Genomic DNA, 12,796 nt, shown 5'->3' with positions numbered 1-12,796 from the left:
CTGCCAATGCAGGGGATACGGGTTCGTGCCCCGGTCCGGGAAGATCCCACATGCCGCGGAGCGGCTGGGCCCGTGAGCCATGGCCGCTGGGCCTGCGCATCCGGAGCCTGTGCCCCGCAACAGGAGAGGCCACAACAGTGAGAGGCCCGCATACCACAAAAAAAAAAAAAAAAAAAAAAAAAAAAGCGTATTTCTACTTTTGTTTCTTCCAAAAGTTCTATAATGCACATACATCATCGCAGAGAACCTAAGAACATGGGCCTGGGAGCCTTGGCCACACCCAGACACGACTGGGATCTTGTCCCAGCTCTAGAACTCAGGAGCTGTGTGACTTCGGGCAAATCACTTGACATCTCAAAGCTTCAGCTTTTGCATGTGAAAATAGGGATAATAAGATTGCTGTACGGATTAAATAATATATGTGAAATATTTAGTACAGTGCCTGAAAAATGGTAAGCTATTATAGTCATGAAGAAAACAAGAACAATTTGCATGAGAAAGGATGTGAGAAGACTATAGTGGAGGGAAAAGACTATAGTTTTTCACTATATGTGAAAAGACTAAAGGGACAGAAAGGAAGAGAGGGCTACCATCAGGTACTGAAAGTATTTTTGAAATTTTATATGGAGAAGAGAGAAAGAGATGCAATGAATGGGACTTGGGGAAAGAAAAATGTAAAAATAAGGCTTTTAAGTAAGTCTTGTTTTGTGGAGTGTAGCTTTATTTCCCTTTCATCTTCCCTTTCCCCTACCATCAAGAAAATAGTCAGTTCTAATATAAACTATAGCTTTATGGTAGCCTTAGAGAAAGCTTCTAAAGACTAGCACACTTGCAGAATTCCCACCAGCTCGTGCCTACTCTGTCTTTGCCCCACTCCACACTTGTAAACACATCCACTCAAGGCTTGATTCAAAAGGAGGCTTTAGGTCACAGATCTGAAGCTTAATTTTGAAACTTACTGGTTATTAAGATGGGGTGGGTTGGGGTCTTGCTTGTCTTATTCTTTACTGTCTCCACTCAGTCCTACTCTCTTTGGTCAAATAGATGAATTAATTACGGACCAAAGGGCCACATCATAGAGAAAGCTGGTCAATGTTTAATGTGCTGGATGAAATGCAGTAATACATTATCAAATGGAAAAAAATGGCTGGGAATTGTGCTGTCTGTGCTTAAAGAGATCAATGATTTATAAAAATCAGAATCTGTTTAAAAAGAATAATTGCATAGATTTTATGTGAACTATAAGGATACCAGAAAGGCTCTCAAGGTTAAGGTAGCAAAAATGCCTTACTTTTCTTTTATTCCTAGAGTCACTAAAGGTAGATTAAGAACAAATAATAGACACTCAAAAGTTTATTTAAGAAAAGACAGATGCTTTACGTTACCAGAGAAAAGGAAAAAACAACAACACACACACACACACACACACACACACACACACACACACACACACAGAGATTGACCCAAATGGCTTCAAATCATTATGACCTTTTCTAAATCTACTTAATTGTGTCTGTCTGCTGTCTTCCTGTATCCTCTAATGAAGCACATGTGGGTTCAGCGGGTATATTTCAAGTTCCACCAGCTAAGGTTCCTCTTTGTTGAAACTTCTCACCTTAAAAAAAACATTTATTTCATTGATCTCACTAGGTGCTATAAGTCCATTCAAATTTAGAATAAAATAATAAAAATCAGCATAATTTAACAGTTTTCTAGGAAAGGTAAAGGACTGATGTTTTGGAAGCATCAGATATGAGTTGATGTAGTAATATCTACTAGGACTTTTTCCCTACCAAACATTCACAGGGTTGCAGGAAGAGTGACAGTTCATACAGCTTATCATGGATCACTTGTCAAGTTTGACAGTCCCTGTTTTGGGGAATCTGGAATTGAAACGATGAGATTCAGAGGTTCTATCTAAACAGAAGAAATAGAAGTTTGAAAGCTTCATATTGGGGCCATTTTCTTCCACACTGACTGAAAAGTAGCAAAAGCATATTTGCAATAAGATGGGAATAAAGCAAATTTTTGGAAAGAAGGGCTTCAGTCCATGGTTGTCCAATCCAGTCTGAATTTCAGAAGATATTTCAAGTGTCCTTCTAATTCATTCCCCTTTTTGATTAAGTAAGCTCAGGTGGATCTTTGTTACTCATCAACAAAAATTTCTAACTAATACAGGCAGACTTTGTGACCAGCACTTTGCATGTACTATCTCCCTTACCTCATTCCTATTTTCCTTTTTTTTTTTTTTTTTTTTTCTTTTTATGCGGTACGCAGGCCTCTCACTGTTGTGGCCTCTCCCGTTGCGAAGCACAGGCTCCAGACGTGCAGGCCCAGCAGCCATGGCTCACAGGCCCAGCCGCTCCACGGCATGTGGGATCTTCACGGACCAGGGCACCAACCCATGTCCCCTGCATCGGCAGGCGGACTCTCAACCACTGTGCCACCAGGGAAGGCCCCCTATTTTCCTTTTAATATTTAATTCAAGTTTATCTTGTCTTTTGGGAAGTCATCCTTGGCTCAACTGGCTGGTCCAGTGTCCCTCTACTAGGTAGCCAGTACAAAATATTAATGAAGTTACCAGACCTAGCAAATCAAAGTACAGGACATTCAGTTAAATTTGGATTTCAGATAAAAACAATAATAATTATTATTCAGATAAACACTTTTTAGTATAAGTATGTTCTGTACCATGTTTGGGACACATTTATACTAAAAAATTACTTGTGTTTATCTGCTATTCAAATTTAATTAGGTGTACATACTGTGTTTATAAAAGTACAGTATTTATAAAAGCACTAAACTGTGTATTATACTGAACTGTGGTCTCTGGTTTACTCAAACAGTATAATCCTTGGTACATAATTGTAGATATTTACACTATGTACTACGTATATATTCTTTAACCTGTTTAATCTAAACAGAAACCTTGAAAGGTAGATATTGCTTCTTTCATTTTACAACAAAACCTGAAGCTAAAAGAGGTCTATGATGACAGTAAGTGTTGTCTAGGTAATCTCAAAGCTTATGCACTGAACCATCCATATCTCTCTAGTTTGTTAAAAATAATTTTGGAACATAATTAAGGACCAATCTCAATTGCTAACCACCAGTAGGATTAAGGATCATACTAGAAAGTGGTAAAGCTGAGCCAAATAACAAAACCTAAATTTTTTTCTTAAAGAAAATCTAGTTCTCAACTTTAGAATCAGATTTCTATACTTTAAAACTAGATTTAGAAAGTGTTCTCAAACTTTAGCGTGCATTAGAGTTACTTGAAGGATTTAAGTCATAGATTGCTGGGCTCCACTGCCATAGAGTTTCTGATTCAGTAGGTCTGGAGCAGGAACGAGGATTCACTTCTCTAACAAGTTTCTAGGTAATGCTGGTGTTGTTGGTCTGGGACATACTCTGAAAACCACTGCTCAAGGTTCTGAAGGGTCACTCTACTTGCCTAGTGTGTGGTTCATTCTAAAATGAACAGGACTGCTCAGTCTTATGTAGACCCAGGTGACTGTGCTGGAATTTCTGAGCTCTGACTCTGAACCCAATCCCTTCAATGTTGCAGCTCTTCATTATTTGGAATGAAGTCTCTAAGGGAATATGGACCAGGAGACCACAGCTGGCATACCATGTGAAACTGTGTGTGAGAGCACTTATTTTATTTTATTTATTTATTTATTTTTTTTGCGGTACACGGGCCTCTCACTGTTGTGGCCTCTCCCGATGTGGAGCACAGGCTCTGCATGCGCAGGCTCAGCGGCCATGGCTCACAGGCCCAGCCGCTCCGCGGCATATGGGATCTTCCCAGACCGGGGCACGAACCCATCCCCTCCATCGCCAGGTGGACTCTCAAAAACTGCGCCACCAGGGAAGTCCAGCACTTGTTTTATATGAGACTCTTTTCCCTACTGTTTTCCTACAGCAAAGGCCAACTGATAGCCACTCCATTCTACATTTTAAAAATAGGGCTCCTGCTCTCGTCTCTGACTCTGGGTGAGAGTAACTTGAGTTTATGATCTGTAGAAGCCATCTCCTACAATGAATATACTGTTTTTCTCTCTCCATTCGCCACTGCATTTCCCGTATATAAAACCCTTCCAGGATTCTCTGCAGCTGTCATCTGGGAAAAATCACAGCTTTCCCACAATGGGGGAAGAAATTGCTATTTTAGAGTCAGTGACTGGTCTTTCGGCACTTTCCCAGAAAAGGAGAGAGTCCAGTAACAAATCTCAAGCCAGGTAACTTGGTGAATGCAACATGGAAATGAGGCACTAAATAGGGACTTCAAAGGGAAAGGATCATAGGACTGGAGATTACTTAGTACACTCAGTCCAATACTCTGTCCACAGACAGGACTACATACCAACTTTCAAGAAACGAGGTCTTAGTACCTCCCATCTGGATTAATGAAGTAGCTTTCTAGCTAGTTTTCCTGATGCCAGGTTACCTAGTCTCTCTTTATGTCATCCCACAGGCAAGCCCAGCTCAGCTACAATTTCCTAAAGTAAACCTATCATTATTTCCTCTCCCTCAAAATTCGTCGAGTCACTTAAACTATATAAAATCAAAGCTGCGGTTAATTTATCCTTGTACTCCTAGTGTTTGCTATACAGTTGTCACTTAAGAATGAATGAGTGTCATTGAAGGGCCTCTAAATCTAGTCTCGTCTTATACCTCTCAAACTCCTGCTTCAGTCAATCCACATCCTCATTGTCCTGAAAATATAACAAGCTCATTCCTGTTTCTACATTTTATTTCATGGTGCTTTCTGCCTCCCAAATGCCTAGCTCAAACCAGCCTCATTCAAAGGCAAGCTCACATTCTCCAGCCTCATGAAATGTTTCTTAATCACACAAGTCCTCATTGCCTGTAATGCCTGAAATGCAAATGCATGGTAGTCTCATGAAAAAGCTACAGATTGATCTGGTTCCCCTGCAGAACCTATAATTAAGTACTACACATTAAGAAATGCATTTTCAAATGTTGGATTTGATTTTCTATTTTCCTCTACTAAGATTTACTCAAATCCCAGAAATTGATATGGATCAGCATATATGAAATTGATAATTTTATATTTTCTGATTCTAATTTGATTTGACTATGTGATATTAATGAACATTTTAGTGAAAAGTTGAGAAGCACAAGGACCATGGTATGGTGGGAAGAATGGTGAGTTATAAACCAGATTGGAATTCTAATGCTCACACTTTCCATTTAAGTAAGGCATTTTTTTTCTTGTCTCTGTTTAAGTTGAGTTCAATGATTTTACAATTCTTTTCTAACTCTGGTGTTGTATAAATCTAAATTCAAGACTAACTCAGCCTGCCACCTAGCTCCACTTGGAAGTCTGGAATGTACTTCAAATGGAGCAGAATGCCAAATTATGTTTATTCTCTCTCCGTGGACAACTATGTACTTTACTTTTTATTCTCTATCAAAGTAAATCACTCCATCTCCAAAAATGGGGAGTTCTCCTTCTCTCTCAGCCACACGTCCAATCTGTCACACAGTTTTTTAGATTTAAACTTTTCTTTATATTCATTTATCCTACTGTGGCTCTTATTGTCAATCACCCAGATTCTGCAAAAAAATTTGTAACCAGTCTCCTTGTTTCTAGTTTTGTCCTTTACAATCCATCTTCCAATTTATTGCCAGAATGGGGTTATTGAAAATACACCTGATTGCTTTATTCCCCTATTTAATAGTCTTTGACTGCTTTCCACTGCCTACAGCAGATTTTCAAACATTTAAAAAATATAAGCCATCACTCTGATACCAAAACCAGACAAAGATGTCACAAAGAAAGAAAACTACAGGCCAATATCACTGATGAACACAGATGCAAAAATCCTCAACAAAATGCTAGCAAACAGAATCCAACAGTACATTAAAAGGATCATACAGTATGATCAAGTGGGGTTTAACCCAGGAATGCAAGGATTCTTCAATATATGCAAATCAATCAATGTGATACACCATATTAATAAACTGAAGGAGAAAAACCATATGATCATCTCAATCGATGCAGAGAAAGCTTTTGACAAAATTCAACACCCATTTATGATAAAAACCCTCTGGAAAGTAGGCATAGAGGAAACTTTCCTCAACATAATAAAGGCTATATATGACAAACCCACAGCCAACATCATCCTCAAAGGTGAAAAACTTAAACCATTTCCACTAAGATCAGGAACAAGACAAGGTTGCCCACTCTCACCACTATTATTCAACATAGTTTTGGAAGTTTTAGCCACAGAAATCAGAGAAGAAAAAGAAATAAAAGGAATCCAAATTGGAAAAGAAGAAGTAAAGCAGTCACTGTTTGCAGATGACATAATATACATAGAGAATCCTAAGGATGCTACCAGAAAACTACTAGAGCTAATCAATGAATTTGGTAAAGTAGCAGGAAACAAAATTAATGCACAGATATCTCCTGCATTCCTATACACTACTGATGAAAAATCTGAAAGTGAAATTAAGAAAACACTCCCACTGTAACAAAAAGAATAAAATATCTAGGAATAAACCTACCTAAGGAGACAAAAGACCTGTATGCAGAAAATTATAAGACACTGATGAAAGAAATTAAAGATGATACAAATAGATGGAGAGATATACCATGTTCTTGGATTGGAAGAATCAACATTGTGAAAATGACTCTACTACCCAAAGCAATCTACAGATTCAATGCAATCCCTATCAAATTACCACTGGCTTTTTTCACAGAACTAGAACAAAAAATTTCACAATTTGTATGGAAATACAAAAGACCCTGAATAGTCAAAGTAATCTTGAGAAAGAAAAATGGAGCTGGAGGAATCAGGCTCCCTGACTTCAGACTATACCACAAAGCTACAGTAATCAAGACAGTATGGTACTGGCATGAAAACAGGAATATAGATCAATGGAACAGGATAGAAAGCCCAGAGATAAACCCACACACATATGGTCACATTATCTTTGAGAAAGGAGGCAAGAATATACAGTGGAGAAAAGACAGCCTCTTCAATAAGTGGTGCTGGGAAAACTGGACAGGTACATGTAAAAGTATGAAATTAGAACACTCCCTAACACCATACACAAAAATAAACTCAAAATGGGTTAAAGATCTAAATGTAAGGCCAGACACCATCAAACTCTTAGAGGAAAACATAGGCAGAACACTCTATGACATAAATCACAGCAAGATCTTTTTGAGCCACCTCCTAGAGAAATGGAAATAAAAACAAAAATAAATAAATGGGACCTAATGAAACTTAAAAGCTTTTGCACAGCAAAGGAAACAATAAACAAGATGAAAAGACAACCCTCAGAATGGGAGAAAATATTTGCCAATGAAGCAACTGACAAAGGATTAATCTCAAAAACATAGAAGCAACTCACTCAGCTCAATAACAAAAACAAACAAACAACCCAATCCAAAAATGGGCAGAAGACCTAAATAGACATTTCTCCAAAGAAGATATACAGATTGCCAACAAACACATGAAAGAATGCTCAACATCATTAATCATTAGAGAAATGCAAATCAAAACTACAAAGAGGTATCACCTCACACCAGTCAGAATGGCCATCATAAAGAAAATCTACAAACAATAAATGCTGGAGAGGGTGTGGAGAAAAGGGAACCCCCTTGCACTGTTGGTGGGAATGTAAATTGATACAGCCACTATGGAGAACAGTATGGAGGTTCCTTAAAAACCAAAATAGAACTACCATACAACCCAGCAATCCCTCTACTGGGCATATACCCCGAGAAAACCATAATTCAAAGAGTCATGTACCAAAATGTTCATTGCAGCTCTACTTACAATAGCCAGGACATGGAAGCAACCTAAGTGTCCATCAACAGATGAATGGATAAAGAAGATGTGGCACATATATACAATGAAATATTACTCAGCCATAAAAAGGAACGAAATTGAGTTATTTGTAGTGAGGTGGATGGACCTGGAGATTGTCATACAGAGTGAAGTAAGTCAGAAAAAGGAAAACAAATCCAGTATGCTAACACATATATATGGAATCTAAAAAAAAAAAAGAAAGGTTCTGAAGAACCTAGGGGCAGGACAGGATGCAGATGTAGAAAATGGACTTGAGGATACGGGGAGGGGGAAGGGTAAGCTGGGACAAAGTGAGAGAGTGGCATGGACATATATACACTACCAAGAGTAAAATAGATAGCTAGTGGGAAGCAGCCACATAGCACATGGAGATCAGCTTGGTGCTTTGTGACCACCTAGAGGGGTGGGATAGGGAGGGTGGGAGGGAGGGAGATGCAAGAGGGAAGAGATATGGGAACAGATGTATATGTATAACTGATTCACTTTGTTATGAAGCAGAAACTGACACACTATTGTAAAGCAATTATACTCTAATAAAGATGTTAAAAAATAAAAAAAAATAAAAAGTATAAGCAAAGAAACCCTTTCTTCAAATGAAATTTTAGTCAGAAGCTACATAATGTACATTTATAATTGTCTGTATATAACAAAGGCAGACTTTCTGTGATTTCTGCGGTGGGGAGGGAAGGGAATCACAGCAGAGCCTGTTGGAAGGCCGTTGTTTGTGACTCCACAGAGGGCTCTGAGGAATCCAGAGTCAGGGCATCATATATGACTGAGCAGGGGCTAGTGATTACTGAAAGAAATCCAGGGCATGCCCTTTCTCCAGGCCAAGTGCCCTGGCATTGACCAGTGTCTGCTGAAGTATCTTCTTCTAAATCACATAAAAATCACATAAAGGCTTCTTGTGGTCCAGTGGTAGCACTATTCACAGGGTTCTGTGGAACACAGATTGAGTCCACTTGCCTTTTTTTAAAAAAGCTCAAAGACTTTCACATAACACATAAGTCTTTCCACAGCTGGTTGTTATTCACCTCCCCAGCCGTGTCTCTTGCTATAACATTATAGTTTCTTCAAACCCCATGCAAGTTCATGACTCAGGCCTCTCTCGCCCTGCCTGGAATAGCCACCTCCAGATGTCACATTTGTCTGAGTGCCTTACCCATTTTTTCAGACTAATGTCCATTCTGAGGTAGCTTTACAGTTTAATGGGGGGAGATAGTAAAACAAACTAGTAAAATTCAGTATAATAAGTCCTATGGCAAGTGAAATATAGGGTGTTGCAGCAGTATATAATGGGAGAATCATGCTGGGGCTAGGGAGGCTGAGGAAAACTTGGAGCAACTGAGGTAGCTGAGATCTGAAGGTCAAATAGAAGTTGGCCATGTGAATAAAGAGAGGGAGCAGTGTTTCAGAAACAGTTTAGCTGCTGGTGAGGTGAGGAGTGGAGATCAAGTCTTGAAGGTCCTTGCAAGGCATGTTAAGGAATTGGACTTGAACCTAAAGACAATGGAAAACCATTGTAGTATTCAAAACTAGAATAATGTTTTAGAAAGAGTTCTCAAGGTACAGCGTAGAGATGTGCAGACATGGATAGATTTGGGGTGCAGGGGAGTCTGGAAGAAAGAAAGCAAGGATTATTGTTAGAGGCTATTACATAATCTTGGAAAAGACATGGTGGCCTGGATTAGACTAGTGGCAGTGGCAATCAGGATAAAGAGAAAGGGACAGATGAAAGGGCTAATTAGAATCTACTAGATATACTGATGGATTGGTTGTGGAAAGTGAGGAAAAGGAGGAAATATTTTGTTTAAATGTTTATTTCGATCTACAAATCATGAATCACTTGAGGGGAGAAATCCTATCTTACTCATTTTTGTATCTTTACTGCCTACTATGGTGCCAGGCAGAGTTGGCACTTAATATATGTTTGATAAATAAACCAATGAATTTTAGAAGTGGGGAAGTTGATAATGACACCTCTGCTGTCAGTATCCATACTTTTCCCTCATCCTTTCCAGTGATCTTGTCCCATGAGAATTCTGTGTCTTCTCATGTTCTCTCATTTCTCCGGCAATAAATATAATCAATTCAAATTTAATCAACCTAAGAAACAGCCTGTCATTCACAGGCATATTTGTATTAAAAAAAAACCAGAACAACAGTAAGAAGGCAAGGTCTAAACAAAATTGAACACCAATGATAAGATCTCAAATAGTAGTTGAAAGATAGAATTACACACCCACATATTCAGCCAATATTTATTGAGCATGTACTATATAGTGCCAGGTATTGTGTAGGCACTGAGGACACAGTGGTGAATGAGAAAGATACTGATGGCCCCAGAAGCAAGAGGTGGGGAGGAAGAGATTTACAAGAAGATCCCAGATCACATCACAAGGACAGCAGCCTTTATTACTTACATACAAGACTGATTCTAGTTTAAGCACACCTTTTAACCTTAAGAGTTTAGGTATTAATTTCAAGTTTTTATTAGTCATATGTTTATTTTAATTCTTGGAGCTCAATTTTCATAGAAAGAGAGAACTGAACCATAAGCAAGAATTCAAGTATACCATGTGGCAAGCTGCTTGTAATCTTGCCCCTTATTTTGAATTGCTCTTCACTTACCATGTATTGATATGAGGTGTGCCTCAATGTCCCCCACCATGGGAAGTGTGCACTACCTTATGAGCCAACTGATATTCTATGTGCTTTTACTTATGCAGAGCAAATACAGATTATTTGATGGTAAGTGATTTCAACAGTTTATGAGATGTATAAAATATTTAAGAGAAAATTTTCAACAACTTTAAAATTCTTAAAATTATAAATGTTTAATCTCATGGTGAGTAAATTCATTGGTTGTTACAGGGAAACAATTTTCAACATTTGTACAGTTCAATAACAAATAAGATACCAGTATAACTTGATTTATTTGTTTTCTTATTTATTACATCTCTCTCCACTAGAATGGAGCTCTGTGAATGAAGAAGTCTTACCTCTAATTTTCTCTGTTTTATCACCAGTGGTTAGCATAACTCTTCACGCAATAACGTACCACCATCCACCCAATTTTCCATATTCCTTTACTTTCCTCACCATCCATGTCCATTCCATTAGCCACATCAATTACTTCTAACTCCATAATGTATCCCAATCCATCAATTTCATTCCATTTCTGGTACCACCATGCAGTCCAAGTCACCACCACTTCTACCTGGACACATTGGCTCACTGGTTCTTCTCCTGTTCTCTACAATACATTCTCTATATTCTCTACTCTAAGCCAGAGTACATAATTTAAAAATTTGAATCAGATGCCGTTACTCACCCCTTGCTTAAGCCCTCCAGGCTCTTCCTACATTATGTAAAATAAAACCCAAGCCCCTCCCCCCACCTCACAAAGCCCTGGCTCCCACTCCTTCCCATGCTGTCATCTTCTACCACTCTTCCCTTTGTCCCCTTCATGTCAGCTGCATTGGCCCTACTTTTAATTCTAGTATGTGCCTAGCTCAGTCCTGCTTTAGGGCACTTGTACTTACGGTTCCCTCAGCTTTGTCAGTCTTTTCCCTTACCTTTGTTTGGCCAGCTTCTTTTAGTCATTGAGATCTTGCCTTGCCACTTTGTTAGAGAAGCCTTCCTTGATCACTCAGTATAAGAGTAACACCAGCCACTCATCTACATCTCTCTGCTTCATTTTCTTCATTGCTTTTATTACTGATGATATTTTGTATGTTTGTTTATCTTCTGCCCAGTAGACAAAAATGTAAGTTCCTTAGAGCAGGAACCTTGCCTGTCTTGTTGACCATTTTATGCTTAGTGCCTCGGACAGTGCCAAGTCCATAGCAGAAACTCAATAAATAGTTGAATATCAAATTAATGAATGAACGAAGGGATGAATGAATGTAGTCCTACCTAATTTGAACTGGGTTTGTCAACTATGAAGTATATACAGTCTTGCTGCCCAAATTTGAATTCTGATAGCTCTAGCTTGAAGACCTTCTTAAATCCAAACCCATAATTATTGGAATTACTTAGCATTGGCAAAAACTGTGAGCAATTCTCTATATAGCAGAAAAATGCTAAATTGCCTGGAGATACTAATTTTCGAGGGTAGATGATTAGTGATGCCGTTTCCTGACCTTTTCTGAGCTAACATAATCAGCTGTTATTGTTTATGTGATTTCATAATGTCTACACCCCTTATTTTTTCCTAAGTTAAATCACATTTCATAAAATAAATTCAAATAAATTTTGTGTTGAAAACTCATGACACATTTTGAAATTACTGGTGATATTTTGTGATTTCATAAAACCAGAACTGGAGCTCCCTGATTTAGTGGTTGAACTGGTGTTTGCGGTGGTAGGCTCAGTCCCTTACAGTTGTTCTCAGCTGTGGAGATAAATTTCAGAGGCCTGGGGATGGTAGCCAGGAGAATTAGGGGCACCATGAAGGGCACCCTTGCTCACAAATATCTTCTTGCTTTCAGTAAATCGGTTTTATTTGAATTAATAAATTTCTCTTTCAAAATACAGAGAAACTCATTGGTGTCAGCCATCCACACGTTATACATAATTGTCCATATGGACTATGCGACTTCATTTTACAGCATGGGTAGATCAGGGGACTCTTCGATGGGGAAATTTTATTGAAGAACTTATTAGAAGAAGCCATAGGCACCAGGGGAGAGAGGAAAGAAGCTTTCAGAAGATAAAGGAGATCAGAAAGAGACCCCAAAGTAAAACCACACATTTCCTAGGACTCCTGTCACAGCAAAGGTAGTAACCTTTGGGAACAGTAAGTGTCTACATAACACCCCAACACTATTTTGTTTCGTTCTTAAAGCCTAAAAATATGCGGGGCAGATACTCTACCTTTTTATTTTATTTTATTTTATTTTATTTTTTTTATTTTTTATTTTTTTTTTTGCGGTACGTGGGCC

At 38.5% G+C, this 12,796-nt stretch overlaps 1 protein-coding gene across 39 annotated transcripts in view; it reads right to left on the bottom strand.

The window, feature by feature from the left end:
* The window catches only part of DLG2 (discs large MAGUK scaffold protein 2), a 2,077,851-nt gene that overhangs the window by 599,318 nt on the left and 1,465,737 nt on the right, over positions 1 to 12,796 (bottom strand). The gene's annotated exons all lie outside the window — the stretch shown is intronic.

Source organism: Kogia breviceps, chromosome 7 (genome assembly GCF_026419965.1).
Source record: "Kogia breviceps isolate mKogBre1 chromosome 7, mKogBre1 haplotype 1, whole genome shotgun sequence".
Classification (NCBI taxonomy): domain Eukaryota; kingdom Metazoa; phylum Chordata; class Mammalia; order Artiodactyla; family Physeteridae; genus Kogia; species Kogia breviceps.
The sequence above is the reverse complement of the archived record's forward strand: the minus strand, read 5'-3'. Positions and strand labels throughout refer to the sequence as shown.